A 21,656-nucleotide genomic window follows, 5' to 3' on the forward strand; every position below is an offset into this window, starting at 1 on the left:
TCATTTAAATATGGGTTGACAGTTGAAAAATGAAAATCATTTTCAAGGTAATAAATAGCCGACACGCAGCTAAAAAACATACACTGACCACGTACACCACAATGCTCATAGGCTAGCAGAACATGTCTGTAAATATGTCACAAACATACACTTGAATTTCCTTTTTTTTATTGCTGTATGACAATAAAAGTTCCTTTAGCATTTTTCATGACGTTACAGGCTTGATGGAGCTAACTGAAATTATTACTATCGTATAGGTATGCGTACATAATTTAAATAAATTAGGATAGCGATCGTTTGAGACACTAATGACATTTCCAAAGGCCAGTTTCACGTGGTAATACATGGTCTGTCTGTGGATAAATAATGCCCAAATCAGATATATATTTTTTTTTTTACAAGGGACGAAACAAAAATCAAGGATGTGCGACCATTTCAGCACAAAAGGCCAACAATTGGGTGCAAATGAACATGTTGAAATGGACAGTATATCACTAAGAAAGGCACCATATTATGTACTGCACGTTTTATATACTTCACATATTCTGGTAAAGCCTTCAATAAGGATTTAATCGACCATAAAAGTTTCTGCTAATGTTTCTGTTTTCAATGGTATGTGTACTGGGGCTTTAGATGTAGCGTACAGAACAATTTCATACTGTATTTAATGTTGTTTAGAATTGGTTTCTCTCCTTTGAAACATCCCCCTTGGTGAAACATCCAAGAGTCCTTACCTGGATCATGTTCAGTAGGCACGGAATGTTACAAAACATTTTGAAACCGATGAGGTAGCCTAGAACCTGAGGCTGAGCGTGTCCAATGAGTTATTTTTGCATTCCGTTTCAAAATGTTTTGCTACATTGTGCCCTATTGAACATGGCCCTGTTGTACCTGAATCTGTATCATTTAAAGGGATAGTCCACCCAAATTACCAAATTACATTTTAATTTTGGTACCCTGTAAATAACTCGCTGTCCCTCATTGCCATCTCTCCTTGTCCAAAGACTGCTTGAAGGGTAAGAAAAACAATACGTAATTTTGTGATTTGGGTGACTTATCCCTTTAAGTCAAAAGGTCTAATTGTTGTTAGCATTAGCCATGATGTCACTCACACTGCTTGCCATTGTGTGCAAAATATAACTTACAGATTATTAACATAACATTATATACATTCTACAGCATGTCAACTTCAGTTTAAGCAATTGAATAAGCATCCAAAACTATAAATTATTAAAAGAATTACAGCCGGTGAGTGTGATTTCGACTGAAACCATGTACTGTAAGACTGCAAGTATCTACATTTCATTAAAAGAGGGTCACTTACTCGGATAACAAAATATATTTTTGCACATTTTTCTCCCTTCATCGTGTTTTGCTCTTGTGTGTTAGAAGTGACAAAAAAGTACAAATTCCAATGAGAAGAGACACAGGTATCTCAAGAAATCCCATTCAGAATGTGGATCCCTTGGTCGTCGGGGAGAAAACCCCACAGGCTGCATAATTGAACTGTGTTTTAGGCATAGAAATATCATTACTAGAACGAGCATCCCCATTCAACTGTGTAATGACGGGTGGACCGTATTCTAGTAATTCAATTTCTATGGTTTTAGCAGCTATTCCTCTCCTGTTTTAGCAGCTATTCCTTTCCCGGGACTCTATGTGTAGCAGCTTGTGTACAATGGTTATACAGTATGTATGCTATTGGTGTGTGTGTGTGACCTGTTGGCAGAATTTAATTGACCTCAAACTAGTGGACTTGGCAAGCCTATATTTACAATGAGGTGTGTTTTGTACCATTGTATGTCCACAATAGTCTCTCAATTGAGAAACTATTATAGGGAACTGACGTGGGTGAAAACTTGGTCATGTTGAGGCAACATTCATTTCAAAAAGCTTTGGATAACAGTATGATATTGGTTTCATGTAATCATTTCACTTGCCCTATATGCTATAGTCTTATAAGTTAGGATGCCCCACACTTTTACTGTCACTGTACATGATTGTGTATTCAAATGAAGGAAGAGTTTTCTAGAAGGGTTTTGCGATAAGTCCTATACGCGTCAACAACTTCCTGTGTTAATGAATGAAGACTTATGGGTAAGTTGTAAATACCATGAACTTTGGACTGAAAACATGCAGTGCTCATGCAGTGTCGAGATCACAGATCACTGTCTTTCAGGATCAAGTTTTGCTTGTTTCTTTTTATATATCAAAGTCTCTTTTTAATACACCTCTCCCTCTTAAAACCTTTATTTTCTTTGTTTTGTTTTCTTCAAACGTACTTTTAAAAATAATAATTCATGCAATGATATGTTGATGTATGGTCGACATGTATGAAAAATACTATGCTTCTTATCAAATGAATCAACATAAAAATAAACAGAAATAACCATTATAGTCCCCTCCCTGTTCCCCCTCCCCCTCCCCCTCCCAAAATAGAATAAAGAGCATCTCTGTAAGGTGAGTCTTTTTGATTGGTCCATCTGACACGGGGTGTGTCTTATTTTAGCCGTACGTGCGGCATGCTCAGGGACTCTGTGCTCCCGACTGAGGGGGGTGTCGATGTGTTCCCGCTCCCGCTTGCCAGGCTCCTATTGGACCCCGCCAGAGCACCTAACCCCGCCCCAAGTCCCGGCCCCGTCCTCAGTAGATCTGAAGAGTAAGAGGTGGCGTCGGCTGTTCCATGGGACAGGAAGTCAAAACCAAAGGCTCCGCCCCGAGTCTCAGGGGGGAGAGGGAGGGCGTCCACGTCCCTGTCGCTGATAAAGAGGTCCTCCTCCCCCCAGCCGCCCCCACCGCCCCCTCCACCGGGGTCCTGACTGCTGTGGGAGCCTGTGGGGGAGCCGCTGCTGCAGGGGCTGGGGGACGAGAGGCTGAGGCTAGGATGGTGGTGGCTCTCCAGGGCACTGGAGGTGGTGGTCCCCCCCTGCACCAGGTCCTGGATGGACATAGACTTGCCTCGGTCCACCTGGCTGGGGTTGGAGCCGGAGGAGCAGCGGCCTCCTCCTCCCAGGGCAGAAGAGAGGGGTACCAGGGGCTCCATCTCCAGGCTTGTGTTTCTCCTCCAGGAGCCCTCTTCTTTGGCATTGCAGGGCCGGCTGTTGCTGTTCCCACTGGACCCCCCTCTTGGCTGCCCCAGCCTCCCCAGTCTGAGGCCTTGTCCTGGGCCTAGCACACCACCGTCCTCCCTCTCCTCCGGGCTTCCACAGAAGTCCCCCACCTCCACCTCCCTCTCCGGCCTGGAGTGACCCACTGTCCGGCTGGGCTCGGGAGGAGGCGGTGGGGGCCTGGCCAGAGTAGGAAACCCCCCACTCCCAGAAACACAATTAGGAGTAAGAATAGGAGGTGAGTGAGAAGAACTTCCCCTATGGACTGGTTCTCCACCTTCCGGCAGGGTATGATGATGATGGTGGTGGTGGTGTTGAGGAAGGGGCGACGGACTGAACGAGGAGGCCGGGGGCCCCCCGGTGGAAGGTGAGGTGGTACTGGTGTTGAGGCTGAGCTCGGTGGGTGGCGCCAGGATAAGGTGAAGACCCCGGGACAGGTTTGAAGCATTGGTGGAGGAGCGGGTCACGCACCCCCCCTGGCCCCCTATCCCACCTCCGGTGCTGCTGACCTGTGTAGAGCAGGTGGAGTGGTCCTTGGAGAGGATAGAGTTCTGGTAGTCTGAGGTCTGCTCCAGCTCGAACAGGGGCAAGGAGGAGAGTGTGAGGGCAGACGAGGAGCCTTTACGTAACACATGCCGGTAGATGTCCAACAGGGAGTCTAGCTTCGACTCAATAGACTGGACCTAGAGAGGGATGGATTGAAGGAAGGAAGGAAGGAGGGAGGAAGGGAAGAAAGGGTGGGAAATATAAATGAAGGTTAACACTAGCTACACAACAGAAAGAGTACTTTCACATAATTGGTAATACAAACAACATTTAACCACATTTAACCATAATACGCAAAACAATTATAATATGTTGAATAACAGTAGTTGGTAACCCTTTACACTCATACCCGTATATGGGTTGAAAATGGAAGATTTGGGCACTGATAAGCTCCTAAATTGGAACATAGTGGCTGTACAGTAACATGCTATGCATGACGTCAGAGCTCAGGCTCTGCGCTTCACAGCGCTGTACGGGTTTTGACTGACAGCTGTTCTGAATTTGAGCACTGCGCGCAGCAAGAAGTTGCCCCCATCCCTTCCGGTACTTGGGCAACTTTTGAAATGTTTTGTCTGAGTGAGGGAAATGCTGTTAAGAGGACTCTATGTATTTTGCAAGATGATACATTGAGGATTATTATAATAAATACCACTTTGCTGTCATACAAGCAAGCCAAACACCGGTGAGTCCAAATGTGCACTTCACATCTCCAAATCATACAACTCATGTCATATACAGTATCAGCGTTTATGATCAGTATGTTTGATGTACAGTTACAAGGTGACGTGGTGTCATACTCTGGGTTGTTCTGAACAGAATGAGCCTATGTTTGTTTATTGTGAAGAAAACTTGCCGCGGCACACGCACCTGAATGCACTCATGACCAGTGGCGGCTCCTGAAAAAATTCTCAGGGGGGGCAATTTTTCTGATGATTTAGGTGACCTACACACATTTTAAAAAAGATATGTCCAGCAACAACATGAAGACAGGGGCAGCATATAAGTCAATACCAGAAGCATTTATTGACTGATCTCAAAAGTGTTGGCTTACCAGGGTTGGTGGAGCCCTCAGTTTCATCTTTGCCTCGCAAAGCTAACTCAAACACTCCGCAAAACTTCACACACTGGATTAGCCGGCTGAGGATGTGGCGGTTCTTGCTAATGTCGTAGTAAATATATTTGTTATAGTGAATATGGAATATGATATGTTGAGTAAAATGTTGTGCTAAGATCTATTTAGGTCAGGAGCTGGTTATAAGTTCTGTTCCTATCCAATAACAATGGACAAAAGGGTCCTATCTTGTCAGCCAAGGACAACACCCACGCCATAGGCCTCTCAGTTCTTCCAACTCACGAGTTCTTGCTCTGAGGACACACACACACACACACACAAACACACACACACACACACATCATCACTGTTAACACACACACACACACACACACACACACACACACACACACACACACATCATCACTGTTAAACACACACACACACACACACACACACACACAAAAATCCCCTCTCTTAGGCTGAACATTTGAAGACAGAGAACTCGACTCAGAGCCAATGCAACAGTGACAGTATCCTGGAGGGGACCTCGCCCAACTCATCAGGACCAATCAGAAGATCAGAACTACTAGATTCAACCTACTTCATTTATTGCATAAAATGTCTGCACACAATGTTTCGGGGCTCTCTTCAGATAATAATAATAATAATAATAATATGCCATTTAGCAGACGCTTTTATCCAAAGCGACTTACAGTCATGCGTGCATACATTTTTGTGTATGGGTGGTCCCGGGGATCGAACCCACTACCTTGGCGTTACAAGCGCCGTGCTCTACCAGCTGAGCTACAGAAAGTGGATACTCATGGATGCGCATCGCAATTGTCAAATGTCAACACAATTGGAGACACCACGTCATTTTTGGAGACATGTTATTGACAGTAAACTATTGTAGATGCGACTGCTAACTAAATAAAACATTTTAGCTGGCTAGCTAATCATCTTAGCTAAATGTGGGGCAAACAATTCAGTTATTTACCGTTAATTTGAGGGATTGGGGTGAAAGAAATCGAGTTACATAGTGATACTTTACGATATACTGTATTGACAATATCGCAATATTTTAGCGCTAGTTGGCTGTACCTGCACCAAAACACCATTATTGTTCCTTCATAGCTTGTTCTCAATCTTTTCACATTGGGAGCCAATTTGTTTTCAGCACTTTTATTTCCATGACTGATCAAAACTCGTTCTCATGGCTTTCTGATCCCTCTGCAACAGACATATGGTGCGCAATAAAATCACAGTATCGAATCGCAATACGTATAGAATCATGAGACTCGCAATGCATATATCTTATCGTGAGGTTCCTGGCAATTCCCAGCCCAAGTTCATTTGCCACAACAAATCTCTTCGCTAGCAAACGCGATGTCTTCTCCAAAACGGCAATGTGTCTCCAGCAATGTTTACTTTTTTGACGTTCTATGGCATCTCCACTTTCCAAGCATATATGACCACATGTAATATTTTGGTAAGTGATGCAAATAGTGAACTATGTAGGGCCAGGATGTAAAATATATGTAGCTGCAGCAATTTCTCTTATCTGATATGGTAAGTAATGGGGCTTAATGTATAGCTCCCTAAGAGTTTGACGAACGGGTCCGTGCACGCGATTCCAGATATCTTTACCTCTGAATAAACTGCCTTTATTATACCATATCCACCCTGTCCAAAGTCTCTACTTGGTCTCAGTTCTCCAGTAAACTTGTGATTATCAACACTAACCTCATCGTTGTGGCGGCGGACAGCTAGCCTGTATCCCTCATCCAGTTGAGTGACAATGTTCTTTTTTCGTTAGTACCAATTTTTGGAAAATCCTCGGGTGTAGGACTTTCCGCCTTTAGTAGAAACCTGTTGAATTATTAAATTTGGTCTGGGAGGTCCTAATTGTTTCGTTGCCAATTTATCTTGATTTGTTCGCCGACAAAAAGGAACTTCTTTCAAAGACACAATCGAGTTGCACTGAAGGCTAGCCATTTTTACAGTAGTAGTGAATTGATTGAGGCTGCTACCCGGTCTTTTCTTAGTTACGTTCATGGTTACGTTACGTATGACGAAAGCGCGTAAGTGCAAGCCCTCAGACACCCATAGAGATTGTATTGAAAGCTCTGAAATTTGAAAAAAATAGATTTTACATGGGAGTCTATGACAGACTTCTGGGCGATTTTCAACCTGACTGAAATCGCCCAAAAAGGGGGGGTGGCCATTTGAAGCACGACTTTAGCCTGATTGGACATTTAGTGGCAGATCAGACCAGACACGTCTAGATTACAACACTGATAACTACTGTTGCCGTGATATAATTGATTAGAAAAAAAATCCCTTCCTTTTCCCGTTTGGCAGTGCGTCGCCCATATCGCCCTATTGAACACACCGCCCCTGCTCATGACTCCTTTCTATGCGCACCAAAATTACAATCTGTTTCTCTGAATTGCCTTGTGAAAGCCTAACACTGTAAGATCGTATATATTAACTTAGCTAGTCATGTTGGCAATAGAACAAGCTTTCAAATCATGCCCACCTGACCCAGACTGCGATTCATTTTTGGATTGCGTAAACAGCAACAGTAATTGTGTGATGGCAGGGATGCAGGGTTGTGTTCCAAATGAAACAACTACAAGTGTGCTTGCTTTGGTTCCTCAACGGCACAGCTAGGAGAGCTAAAAAAAACAAAACTTATTTGAGTCATAAAAGTGCATTGAAATTGCTTAGGATCTGTGCATACCTTGGAGAGGTGTGGCCACTTGGAGACACCAGTTAATCCTCTTACTCAAAACCTTGGAAATGTTTTTGTCTTATGTTGCACCTACCCCACATTTTCCAGGAACAGGCTTAAGTTACTGAATGTATCCAGAGTATTTTCAGATTTTGTTATCAACAAACGTGGCTAAAAGTACAGTAAATGTAAAATACACATAAAATGAAAAGTGTAATGTTTGGATTCAGTCTCGTGTCAGGTGAACTTGTGTTCTCACCTTTGGTCTAATAATTTATTTTCCCATTATCTCCAAACTGTTCCCTTTCAATTGCTATCATGGTTATGCATATGCTTTTCATATTTCTTTTGTCAGAAACATTTCAATTTAGCCCTATCCATATAGGCCAATTCTCACGAGCGTAAAAGGTTAAGCACACCTAATTCATATTTAATGAACCAGTGTTTTTCATGGAAACCCACTGACCTGCCGTTCCACTTTGCAGACGCGTCCCAGCATACTCATGTCCTCCATAAGGTCTCCATCAGACAGCAGCTTGTCCCTGATCTTCTTATCCAGAGGAATCTGGCCTTTACCCAGGATCTGGTCCACTCTGGAGGGCACAGGAGACATAGTGTTAAAGAGAGGGTACAGAGAGAGAAATGGTGCAGGACCAGAGGATGTCCAGTAGGCAGTCCGCCGAGAAGGAAGAAGGAAGGAAAGAGAGTTAGAGTTGGAATTGGTCCTCTATGAGAATACAACACGTACTGTGGAGGCCATAATGCTCGCAAGGATATCTTTGGCTCTGTTTACTGTGTCACTAGAGATATACAGTGGGGGAAAAAAGTATTTAGTCAGCCACCAATTGTGCAAGTTCTCCCACTTAAAAAGATGAGAGAGGCCTGTAATTTTCATCATAGGTACACGTCAACTATGACAGACAAATTGAGATTTTTTTTCTCCAGAAAATCACATTGTAGGATTTTTAATGAATTTATTTGCAAATTATGGTGGAAAATAAGTATTTGGTCAATAACAAAAGTTTCTCAATACTTTGTTATATACCCTTTGTTGGCAATGACACAGGTCAAACGTTTTCTGTAAGTCTTCACAAGGTTTTCACACACTGTTGCTGGTATTTTGGCCCATTCCTCCATGCAGATCTCCTCTAGAGCAGTGATGTCGCTGGACAACACAGACTTTCAACTCCCTCCAAAGATTTACTTTGGTAGGCTACTGATGGTAGGCTTTGTTACTTTGGTCCCAGCTCTCTGCAGGTCATTCACTAGGTCCCCCCGTGTGGTTCTAAGATTTTTGCTCACCGTTCTTGTGATCATTTTGACCCCACGGGGTGAGATCTTGCGTGGAGCCCCAGATCGAGGGAGATTATCAGTGGTCTTGTATGTCTTCCATTTCCTAATAATTGCTCCCACAGTTGATTTCTTCAAACCAAGCTGCTTACCTATTGCAGATTCAGTCTTCCCAGCCTGGTGCAGGTCTACAATTTTGTTTCTGGTGTCCTTTGACAGCTCTTTGGTCTTGGCCATAGTGGAGTTTGGAGTGTGACTGTTTGAGGTTGTGGACAGGTGTCTTTTATACTGATAACAAGTTCAAACAGGTGCCATTAATACAGGTAACGAGTGGAGGACAGAGGAGCCTCTTAAAGAAGAAGTTACAGGTCTGTGAGAGCCAGAAATCTTGCTTGTTTGTAGGTGACCAAATACTTATTTTCCACCATAATTTGCAAATAAATTCATAAAAAATCCTACAATGTGATTTTCTGGATTTTTTTCCCTCAATTTGTCTGTCATAGTTGACGTGTACCTATGATGAAAATTCAGGCCTCTCTCATCTTTTTAAGTGGGAGAACTTGCACAATTGGTGGCTGACTAAATACTTTTTTCCCCCACTGTATGTTACAAGTGTATCAATATCAACAGCATCCCACTGGGCACACACTGGTTGAATCAAAGTTGTTTCCATGTAATTTCACTAAAATGAGGTGGATCCAACGTGGAATAGACATTGAATTGACGTCTGTGCCCAGTGGGATATCAATACAACTGTAGAAGGCAAGCAGAAGAGAAGAATGCATTATCTTCTACTGGATTTGAAAGACAAAATGGATTACCTTAAATTACAAGCACAGTTTTTATTTTATTTGTATTTATATATAATTTTATTACATATTTGGATTTTCAGTTGAGATGTTTATATGAGATAATCAATATTTTCCATGACTCAAGAAGCTCTTGACCAGAAAATGTCATTTGGAGTTTCTACCACATGGTGGCTCACTACTCACTCATTTGGTAAATAAGGCCTTTCATATCCAGTGGAAGTTTAGGGTCTAGTTTTAATCAAGTGTTAACTGGCGATTGCCGACACCCGCATTGCTGATGTTTTGGCGCTGTCGGCGGTGGAACTGCATTGGAGCTGTAAATCGGTGAGCAGCTGCTCTTGTGATAATTGTCAAGATGCCACACTGTCCCACTCGCGTTAGAAGTTCAGAATGAGAAAGCGTAGGCTATATAGAAATAATTACACTCAAATTGAAAAATCTTTTAACTAAATAATGAGGATTTCTAACAGCCAAATCGAGGTGTAGATTACATCTCACATTTCAGTGTTCGGACTTAATGAGACTCCGTGCCACCAATGGCAATGTCCGTTTTAGCTTTAATGCCGGGAGAAACTTGTAGATTTGACAACTCCACATCCGATACCGTCAAAACATCAGCTATGCGGATGTTCGCTAAAGCAGATCTGATTGAATCGGGCCCTAAGATAAAACTCAGAGAAAACTCAGTTGACAGGACTGCAGAACAGAATAAACATCACCAGGAGGAATCTAGAAACTGAACACACCCATCAACAGTCCCAAGTGGATCCCCCGTGCAAGATATACTGTCAACCTAGACAGGTAAGATGTACTGTCAACTTAGACAGGTAAGATATACTGTCAACCTAGACAGGTAAGAAAGATTTTTGTGATTTGAAAACCATGCAGTGTTTCTTCTAGCAAGCAATCACCTAGTCCACATGCAGGGGATGGGGAGAAAGTCAAGAGTGTGTGATGACAGAAGAGTGTGTGAGAGGCGTGAGGGGGTTAACTCTGACCCCTGCATGGAGTTCTTTCTGCCCTGGCTGTAATACATGGGCAGGGAGGGAGAGGAAAAGGTCTTGGCTCGGCTGCTCAGGGGCTGGGGCCCCACTATCATGTCCAGCCTGTGGGGGAAAGTGAGCACACACACACACACACACACACACACACACACACACACACACACACACACACACACACACACACACATACGTACACACACACACACACATACGTACACACACACACACACACACACACAAACACACACACAAACACACACACACACACACACACACGTACACACACACACACAAACACACACACACACACACACATAGACACACACAAAAATATGAATGTATGCGCACAGACACAAACATATGCACACTCATTTGAAGACAAAGACTTAAACGTACACAGGTCAGTCATACTGCTTACATTCAGTGGCTAAGCAGTGAATCCACATGGCAGACAGCTGCTAGCTAAGCTTTATCATGCAATTTATTTGAAGGTCTAAGGTAGTGTGTGACTTTGTGAGCATGACAGTGCATTATTGTTCTCACCGTGTCTGCAGACTCTTGATGCGACACAGCATGTCCAGGTGTCCGGCGGAGTACTGCTCTATGACGTCCTTCACATCGTATGGTCGCAACGTCTCCTTAAACTTCTTCTTGGCCACGTGGAACTTCATTATCCTGGATGGATCAGACCAGGGTCATGTTCATTAAGTACCAGATGGAAGAACATTGATTGAAACAGGGAGGGACTACATGAACGTGTCTAATAAGAAACACTTGTTTTTGTATTCCGTTGCGAAACGTTTCACTACGGTGTGTCCTAATGAATGCGACCCAGCACAGGAGGGAATTTCAATGAAGTTCTTAAATCTACCTAATAAAGGGAGTCCTCAAACAAAGAATGACATTGACCTAGAGTAACACACTCCAACTGAGATACTGAGATCTAAAACGACCCAATAGCAACCGGAGAAACAGCTCTTCTTTATCAACATAAATACATGACCGCTCATCTGGAAAATCATTTCATATTTCTAAAGACAATATTCCTGTGAAGTTGTACAGCTAAAGATATGAGGTAAAATCAGTCTTTACTTCACTGTTTACTTTAGCTATGTAACATGTAAATCCATCCCTGTGAGAAAGTGTAGAGGGAAGCTTAGTACACACACCTGTGGAGCCTAGGGGCCACATACAACAGAAGAGGTTGAATATGAGAGGCCCTTGGAGGCCCTATAAGGGCCCCTCCTGCCCAATGTGAGGATCAAAGGGGTAAGACTGATGAAAAAGTTATATAGTAATGTATCCACTGGCTAAACCCATAGTGGGAAGTAAGAGAGATTTTGAAGCTGCCTCTCACGGTATGGATTATGGGAAAGAGTTAGGAGGTTACAATAAGAAGAAAAAGCTCACGCTAAGGCTCTGATGACATACTTGAGTGAGGGCAGCAGAGGTGTGTGTGTGTGTGTGTGTGTGTGTGTGTGTGTGTGTGTGTGCGTGCGTGCGTGCGTGCGTGTGAGTGAGTGAGCATGCGTGAGTGCGTGCGTGTGTCTCACCTGACGGCTCGGATGACAGACTTGACGGAAGGCAGCAGGTCCTCCACAGAGATCTCACAGTGACAGCCCTTGTCATCACCAAACCCATCCTCAGTGGTCATGTTTGAGTCAGCTAGACAGAGAGAGAGATGGAGGGAAAGAGAGTTTGAGTTTTAACATACCTTTATTTTTTTATGAAGGAGTCAGAAAGAAAGAGAGATGGAGGGAAGGAATGAAGGAGAGATGGAGGAAGGAGAGAGAGAGAGAGAGAGAGAGAGAGAGAGTGAGAGAGAGAGAGAGAGAGAGAGTGGTGTGGTGTGGTGTGTATTCATGGATGCCAAGGGAAGCCATTCTTCCCCAAATATTTGACCAATAAAAAAACAAAAAAACATCTATTTCGCCTCTCTCTGTGTTGTAATAATTTTCCGGCAATTCGCAAGTGGCTGAATCTCACCGGAGAAATCATCCGAGCGAGGGAAACAGCGCCCCTCTGTCTCAGTATGTGTAGCCCATCTATCTGATGCCGTCTGGACCAAAAGAGTATGACATGTTGTGGCAGTAGCATTTGATTGATTGATGCCAGCAAGCATTTGGCCTCCCTTGATCTGGCTAGCTTACTAAATCAGCCCTTTCCTAAGCCATGGATGGAGATGGGGATTTGGACTTGTGGTTTTGACTTAATTCTCTGTACAGGCCAATGATTATGACGGCGATGCTGATCTAACCATAAATGAATATGTTGTGCCACTGGCCTGAGACGATTGAAGTTCAATATGTAGCCTAGATGTAGCCTAGCCCTTTTAGGCTGCCGTTAAGTAGCTAGCTAACTTAGCTGGTTCATTGTTGCCCATGCGAGGAAGTTAGGCTAGCAAGCGTTTTAGCTAGGTAGCATATGACATCAACAACGAACACACACCCACACACACACACAGAGAAATCAGTACCATTTGTTTTTGGTATCTTTACGTTTGTTTTCAGTGTATTAAACTAAGCATACTGTATATAGTCTTGTTGATTAAATGTTTAAGTTGAAATGGTGCTGAAATAGTGGAGGCAGTGATCCTGTTGTCTTTGTGTTGAATTGCGGTAACTTCTGAATCAGTAGTTGTTTAGTAAACTGTCAAACATTAACTCGCTTTAACATGTTGCAGGCAGTGGTGGAAAAAGTACCCAATCGTCATACTTGAGTAAAAGTAAAGATACCTTAATAGAAAGTTACTCAAGTAAAAGTGAAAGTCACCCAGTAAAATACTACTTGAGTAAAAGTCTAAAAATATTTGGTTTTAAATATACTTAAGTATCAAAAGTAAATGTAATTGCTAAAACATACTTAAGTAAAAGTATAAATAATTTCAAATTCCTTATATTAAGCAAAGCAGACAGCACCATTTTCTTGTTTTCAAATTGATGGATAGCCAGGGGCACACTCCAACACTCAGACATTATTTACAAATGATGCATTTGTGTTTAGTGAGTCCGCCAAACCATAGGCAGTAGGGATGACCACGTGTTCTCTTGATAAGTGTCACGCCCTGGCTCTGGGGACTCTCATATGTTGAGCCAGGGTGTGTAGAGTCATTGTTTTGTGTTCTATGTTTCAGTGTCTAGTTCATGTGTTTCTATGTTGGCCGGGGTGGTTCTCAATCAGAGGCAACGTGAATCAGCTGTTGCTTGTTGTCTCTGATTGGGAACCATACTTAGGCAGCCGTTTGGGCAGTTGTGTTTTGTGGGATCTTGTTCCGTGTTGGTTTGTTTGTTAACCGAGGACTTCATGTTTCGTTTTGTTGTTTTGTTAGTTGTGTAAGTACTCTAATAAAATATGTACGCATTCCACGCTGCGCCTTGGTCTACTCCTTTTGACGATCGTGACAATAAGTACGTGAATTTCACAATTTTCCTGTCCTGCTCAGTATTCAAAATGTAACGAGCACATTGTATGGAGTAAAAAGTACAATATTTTCTTTAGGAATGTAGTGAAGCTCGCATCTACTACAAAACCATGGTGCTTGCCTATGGAGCTGTGAGGGGAACGGCACCTCCTTACCTCCAGGCTCTGATCAGACCCTACACCCAAACGAGGGAACTACGTTCATCCACCTCTGGCCTGCTAGCCCCCCTACCTCTACGGAAGCACAGTTCCCGCTCAGCCCAGTCAAAACTATTCACTGCTCTGGCACCCCAATGGTGGAACAAGCTCCCCCACAACGCCAGGACAGCGGAGTCACTGACCACCTTCCGGAGACAGTTGAAACCCTACCTCTTTAAGGAATACCTGGAATAGTATAAAGTAATCCTTCTACCCCCCCCCCCCATAAAAAAAAGAAGAAAAAAAAAAAACATTGGGTGGTTGTCCCACTGGCTATCATAAGTTGAATGCACCAATTTGTAAGTCGCTCTGGATAAGAGTTTCTGCTAAATGACTTAAATGTAAATGTAAGTAAAAGTAAAAGTACAGGGCCTCCTGTAGCTCAGTACAGGGCCTCCTGTAGCTCAGTACAGGGCCTCCTGTAGCTCAGTTGTTAGAGCATGGCACTTGCAACGCCAGGGTTGTAAATTTGATTCCTACGGGGGGCCAGTATGAAAAAGGTATGCACTCACTAACTGTAAGTCGCTCTGGATAAGAGCGTCTGCTAAATGACTAAAATGTCAAATGTAAGTTGTCAAAAACATAAATAGTCAAGTAAAGTACAGATACCCCCCAAAATTACTTAAGTAGTACTTTAAAGTATTTTTACTTAGGTACTTTACACCACTGGTTGAAGGTCATATAACTGTTTATTACATGCAATATTTGCTTTGTGGACTTCACCGGACAGATGATGCTCTCCGGTTTTGTGATGAAACAAACGTATGTGTAGTTGAATTTATTCCACCACTGTGTGACTGTTGTCTTTTGTTGTCTCGGCCTTATTGTATATCACGGTGGCGTATGAACGAATGAGTTATAGAGCAAACAACGCAATTATCACAACACTGGTTGTAATATGGATTTTTTTACTGGCTTGGCTTGGCTTCCTCAGGGATTTTACCCACGCACAGCTACTGGAGACAGAGAGAGATACAGAGAGAGAGTGAGAGAGAGAGAGAGAAAAAAAAATAGAATAACTATTGTTTTCACAAAAGTGAGTCCACAGTATAGCAGAAGAGTGCGAGGCTGAGAGCTGCCTGGCCTCAGTAGGTATATTGCTAATGGGAAATATTTATCACAAAGACCTGCTGTTTATGAGTGGCCTGAGTTACGACATAAAGCACAGCAAAGCCGGGGCGGGGTTTAGAAGTGGCGGAGTGCATATCAAACCATTTTCCCCCCTGACCAATAAAAGGTTTTCTATGACCCCAGGTTAATGCTATTTGTAATGTTACAAGGCAAGCCACCACAAGCATTTGGAGGATTGGTGTGTGTGTGTGTGTGTGTGTGTGTGTGTGTGTGTGTGTGTGTGTGTGTGTGTCAGCCAGCATCAATATCTGTTCTCATTAATTCAGAATGTAGTGTAGGTGGTTCTTGGCAAAGCCATTTAATCCATCTGGCATATTGTATATGCAACAGTAGATTTACCATATACAACATGATTATTGTATGGTTGTGTAAGGTAAGTGTCATATACAGCATAGTCATTAGTCATCACTTTTTCCAAAACGTCTCTTCCACAAGACTCTGCTGGATAAATCACCCATATAGAGTTCAGTCATTAGTCATTACCTTTTCCAAAATGTCTCTTACACCAGATGCAGCTGGATAAATCACCCATTCCATTTCTATCCATCCTCACCATAATGTGCTGGTAATAGTGTTATTATAGTCCACTATTGTGTAGACCTACTTCATTCTAGAATTTAGCTGGTGTTCCGTTTGACCTAGCTACCTGGTCACGGTGGCTGTTACTCTGCCTTCCCTCAGCCAGCTGGCTAGACTGGATAGAGTAGCACTGCAGCCTCTGCTAGCCCCTTAAGGCTGCTAAACTACAGCATACCCGCTCGCTTCCCACCATCCAGAGTACGGTCCAGAGCTCCAGCCATAACCAAGCCAGGCCATCCAGCCCAACTAGCCCAAACCAGGGCACCGCAAACAGGCATTATCATTCGTCCCGCTGGGCCTAGCTGGCTCTATGGCTGGTTCTATGGTCTGTGCCAGCTCTGGTCTGGTCTGCCCATAAGACCAGTGGTCTAGGAGTAATCCTTTATAGGCTAGCACACAGCACCCAGCCAGAGAACATAGGGAAAGGGAGTTAAAGCTAGCATGACATTAATAGTGTGGTTTTCATTTGATGTAGCTCACCAGTGATCTAAGGATAAGCTGAGTATATCTAAAGATATCATTAGTGGGATATAATTCTGAGGATGATAACAGGTGTAGAAAGCATCAGGGCAAGATCACCATTTTGTTATAAAGGCAAAGGAAAAATGACATTGCATCCAACTTTTCTATTAGTGTTTTAGGGAGATTTACAATGAATCACCACAAACTTCCTAGCAGAAAATTCTCACCAGTCTACCATGAACACCAACCACAAAATGATACCAATCAACCCATCTCTTATACTAAGTGGCCAAATCCAACAATTGACCAATCATGACAATTAATTAGTTCCTCTCACCATCGGCAGTGGAGCGTGATTGGCTCTTGAGGCGGAGGGAGGGTCTGAAGCGGGTGCGGTCATTGAAGCTCCAGCTCTTCTGGACTTTGGCAGGGCTGGTGCCCTCCGTACCCCCAGCCTCAGTCCCTGGGGACCGCCGGTCGCTCATTGACGTCTGCCGGCTCTTGATACTCTGCCCCCTGGGGCTCGCCATCCGGACCCGGTCTTTGAAACTCAGCTTCTGGCTGTCATGGGGAATGGATCGATGGAGGGATGGAGGGATGGAGGGATGGAGGAATGGAGGGATGGAGAGATGGAGGGATGGAGGGATGGAGAGAAATGGTGTGAGTGGAACAAAGATATACACACATATCAAGATCAAGCATAGCAGGTTGGTTGTCGGGAACAATTAAAACAAAATGCAATTGATTGGAAACTTTTTACAGGAGCCTTTCACCATTTCATGACTTTGTTAATTCGTTTACCCAATCCTTGGTTGCTTCACTGGAGAGCAAGGCATTTAAATGAGGTTAGATTGATGGGCATATTCAAAGACCAGCATGCATTGCAGCCTATTATCCAAAATGCAAGCGCATAACAGGCAAAATGCTTCAGTAGGTACCCTACTGTTAGTATGTAATTATGATTGTTTTGCACTCAGCTCGCTCCTAAATATGTGACCTCAGCTGGCCAATCCCTGTCTCTCTGACTGGCAGAGTCACCATTGGAGGAGCTACCATAGAAGAGGTACCATAGGAGTTTGTGCAGGGGAGGGTCTTGTATCATGGATAATCAAGAACACCAGGGGAATAGGGTGAAGTGATGATTTCATGAAACTATGTGATTAACTATTCATGGGGTGTAATATCCAAGGAGGGACTGCTGAGATGGTGAGGTGCAGGGTGGAGTGCTGAGGTCAGAGTATGGACAATGCTTTGTACAGGGTTTCCGAGTGACAACATGCAGGGGCAGTGGAGGGGCCGTGCATAGGACAGGCAGCAGGCAAGGGGTAGGAAGCTATACTCAATCTAACCGTGACTGTTTTGGTGATATGAGTGTGAATGGTGTGAATGACAGGAGTTGAGGTAAGAGGCAAGAGGAGTTGATAAAACCTCCAGAATTATTGAAGTTGATAGTAAAATATCACAATCAACCAGTTAGACAGCATATCTGTTCAGTGGATCTGTTTTTAAGACCTTACCAAATAGCTCTACAGTCAGTAATAGGAGTAATAAGAGTTATTGTACAGTAGGAGAAGTGGTTAAAATCATAAGACAACAGGCAGCAGTTTCAGGCGCTGTCCAAAAGCAGCTCAACATTGTTGCAAAGGTAACTCAGATACTCAGAGAACTCCCAGAACCTATAGGCGGCCATTTTGAGAACCCCCAACTTTCTCGGATATCGAATCCATGCATCATGAATACATTTGTTGTCATTCCCAAAGTAGTCCGAGCGGGCAAGGGGGGATGCTGTGTACCTAGTATGATTCCGTAGGGTACACCTCCTCAGTAGCTTCTGCTTACTACTGAGAACCTTACTACAAACCAGAGGAAAGAGATTAGGTAAGCAAATATATGTGTTTATAATATATGTGAACGTCTTTGTATAGGTTATGAATGCCAATGTAGCTTCTATGAATGTCTATGTATACTTATGTAAAGATGTCATATGCCTTTATGTCTACATATGAATGTTTTTTATAATCTAATCTATACAATCACCACCTTAAACTAAGTGTATTAATGTTTATGTACAGTATAGTTTATGGATGTAAATATAGCTTATGACAGGTGAAATAGTCATATATGTCATGTACATGAAGGCTTTATAAGCTCAACATGATCACTAGGCTTCAATCACACTAAACTAAAGCGTGACCAGAGATACTGTAGAACCTCTGTACTTTGTCAACCACTTGCTGACATTTAGAGTGAGAAAATGAAGAGCCTAGGTATGACATCGTTTTTAAAAAGCCTATCATTTGATAATTCAGCCCCACTGTCCGTGTCTCTCATTTAACCATAATAATTCCGCTGGGAGAGAGAGAGAGGAACAGAGAGGGAGAGAGAGAGAGGGAGAGGGAAGGAGAGAGAGAGAGAGATAAAGAGAGAGAGAGAGAGAGATGGGCGCTGAGTCATATGTGTGGAGGACGGTAAACTTTTAGAACAGACACCCTGTTGGACACCAGAGGCTTTCAGGGCCATTTGCACTTGGTTCAATGACACTCAAAAATGGATTTTTATTTATTTATTTTTCTCCTGCAGGTTTGAGGTGGAGCCCTTGACCATGAGAGGGGTTGTGAATTGAATTCAATAGGTGGAGGATGCTGGAGCTTTGTTCTCTCTCTCATTCTCTCTCCCTCTCTCTCTCTCCCTCTCTCTGTCTCTCCCTTGCTACCGACATGCTTTTCAAGTGTTCGGGTTTGCGTGGGATGGATTCTGTCCTCACCCTCTCAACTCTAGGCAACAATGAAAGGTTTTCTTTTATCTGGTATTCTGTTGACACTTTACACTTAGTTTGGAAATCTCAGCTAAAAGATAACTACATTATCGACACAAACAAAGGTTTTAGTGGCCCTCAGGTTTTTAATTCTGTTTTTCACTTTAAAGACACACGCATTCTGCTTTCCCTACTGTTGTGTAACGACAGCTAAGACAACATATTACATCACTCCTAGCGCCCACAGAGAGAGAGCGAGAGACGGAGAGAGAGAAAGACAGAGTGTTTTCTCTCCCTCCTCTATCTTTCCTCTGTAATTTAGTGTCCGTGTCACTCAAATCCTGTTATACTGAAATACACACAACACACGACTGCAATAAACACAATTATTTCTCATTTTAGAGAGAGAGAGACAGAGAGAGACACAGAGAGAGAGACACCCCACTGCAATCATTTCCTTCCTGAAGAACACCTCAGGTATGGAGAGATGTAGTGAGAGAAAGGGAGGAGAGAAAGAAAGAAAGAAAGAAAGAAAGAAAGAAAGAAAGAAAGAAAGAAAGAAAGAAAGAAAGAAAGAAAGAAAGAAAGAAAGAAAGAAAGAAAGAAAGAAAGAAAGAAAGAAAGAAAGAAAGAAAGAAAGAAAGAAAGAAAGAAAGAGTGAGAGAGAGAGAGAATGAAAGGACAAGAGCTGAGAGAGAATAGGGGAGTGGGAGGAATAAAGAGACAGGAATAATAAAAGGAGAGAAAGAAAGATAGATAAACACTAAAGAAAGAGGGGGAGAGGTAGATACTGACTAAGTAATGAACTTGTGACTGTTTCTATAAATGGATCCATTAAGTTAAGAGCTAGGGCCAACGCTTCATAACTAGCTACCTTTCTCTACAATAGGTCACCGACTGCATATTGGCACTTTCAGCAGCAATACACAGTAAATCTAATGGTGAAAACGCAGAGTCTATGTCCCAAATGACACCCTCCTCCCTATATAATGCACTACTTTTGATTAATGTCCTATGGATAGAGAGAGCCATTTGGGACACACACAGTTCTGAATAGTGGCTAAAAGCATTGACATTTACATTTTGGTCCTTTAGCAGAGCAGACAATCTTATCCAGAGCATCTTGCAATCAGTATATTCCATACAGGGAGTATGGAAGACATTATCCCCAACACACAGGGTTCAGACTTACACCGGTAGTTGTGCTGCATTTGGATCTGTGCAGAAAATAGATAAACAGTACAAGTAGGAGGTACAAACCTTGTGGACGATTCACCCTGGTCCTTCCTTCAGTTGAGAAGTGAGAGAGGGGAGAGGGTAGAGAGTGAGGAAATATTCATTGCAAACATTTTATACCGCACAAACGAGTAGCAAGATGAATTTGAGGGGTTGTCATCAAAAGAGAAGCTGAGTATTTGAGGCAGCATTGCATTGTGCACATGAGCAAATCACAAGTATCTCACCAGACTAAACAGAATCAAGACTCAAGACTACGTCGGCAAGCACAATGCATTTCAATGCAGTATAACTATTCAGGCAAACTCAGAAAGCTAGCAGTGTGTAGACAGGTGTGTGTCAGCAGTGTGTTTGTGTGTGTGTGTGTGTGTGTGTGTGTGTGTGTGTGTGTGTATGTACAGTACCAGTCAAAAGTTTGGACACACCTACATTATTCTACAATGTAGAAAATAGTAAAAATAAAGAACAACCCTTGAATGAGTAGGTGTGTCCAAACTTTTGACTGGTACTGTATGCATGTTGTCTATCTGTCAGTGAAGCATTTAGCAGATGGATCTCCAATATTTCCAGGCTCCACAGCATTCCATCTGCATATTTACTAGTCTTGAAACACTATTGGCAGATAATACCAATACAGGCACTCCATATCTCCCAATCACACAAGGCTATTCCAGCACAGTGGCAATCCAATGAGACGAGAGACGGAGAAGTGGCTACACATTCAATAAAGCCTGATTGGATCATTTAGACACTGATTACCGTCATAAATGGATGGGCCATGTAGGATGATTGCTAAATTCACTGCCTCAGTTGAAAGTGAGGTACAGACAATCTCAAGTCTTCAGTGAATCTAGAGCTTAGCTAACTGTGTTATGTAGGTTCTAAATGGTACCCTATTCCCTATGTAGTGCACTACTTTTGACTAGGGCCTGATCAAAAGTAGTGCACTACAGAGGGAATGGGGTGTCACTTGGAATGCTACCTTAAACTGTTAGACTGATGGTTTGAGCATATACTGGGAGATATGATTTGAATGCCTGTTGTGTTAGCTGGATAGAGGTGTAATGGGGTATTGTCTACACTATTGGTTTTTAGTATTATTTATTGAGTTCTTGGCACTACAGTTTGGATGAAAAGGAACCTGGATAATATTGGTATTTTGATGGCTGTGAACCATTTACTTATAATAACAGAAGACAAATTATACAAATATAAATGTATTCATTCACAGAAAAGAAGGAAGTACATAACTAAAATAGAAAAAAGTTAAAAAGAAGTAGAAAAGAAGTAGCCTGGTCCCAGATCAGTTTGTGCTGTCTTGCCAACAC

At 42.8% G+C, this 21,656-nt stretch overlaps 1 protein-coding gene and 1 pseudogene across 2 annotated transcripts in view; one reads left to right on the forward strand and one right to left on the reverse strand.

The window, feature by feature from the left end:
- LOC311113253 (potassium voltage-gated channel subfamily KQT member 5-like) overlaps positions 1-21,656 on the forward strand; it is a 182,042-nt gene that overhangs the window by 75,905 nt on the left and 84,481 nt on the right. The window lies entirely within an intron of this gene.
- LOC311113332 (potassium voltage-gated channel subfamily KQT member 5-like) overlaps positions 179-21,656 on the reverse strand; it is a 38,143-nt pseudogene continuing 16,665 nt past the window's right edge. The window contains exons 9-15 of the transcript in view: positions 20,353-20,379; positions 16,675-16,898; positions 12,101-12,212; positions 11,091-11,222; positions 10,542-10,649; positions 7,908-8,034; positions 179-3,790 (exon numbers count right to left, since the gene is read on the reverse strand). The product of the transcript in view is annotated as a potassium voltage-gated channel subfamily KQT member 5-like (transcript). The remainder of the gene's footprint in view (positions 3,791-7,907; positions 8,035-10,541; positions 10,650-11,090; positions 11,223-12,100; positions 12,213-16,674; positions 16,899-20,352; positions 20,380-21,656) is intronic.

This window comes from Coregonus lavaretus, assembly GCF_964263955.1.
Source record: "Coregonus lavaretus genome assembly, chromosome: 40".
Taxonomy (NCBI): domain Eukaryota; kingdom Metazoa; phylum Chordata; class Actinopteri; order Salmoniformes; family Salmonidae; genus Coregonus; species Coregonus lavaretus.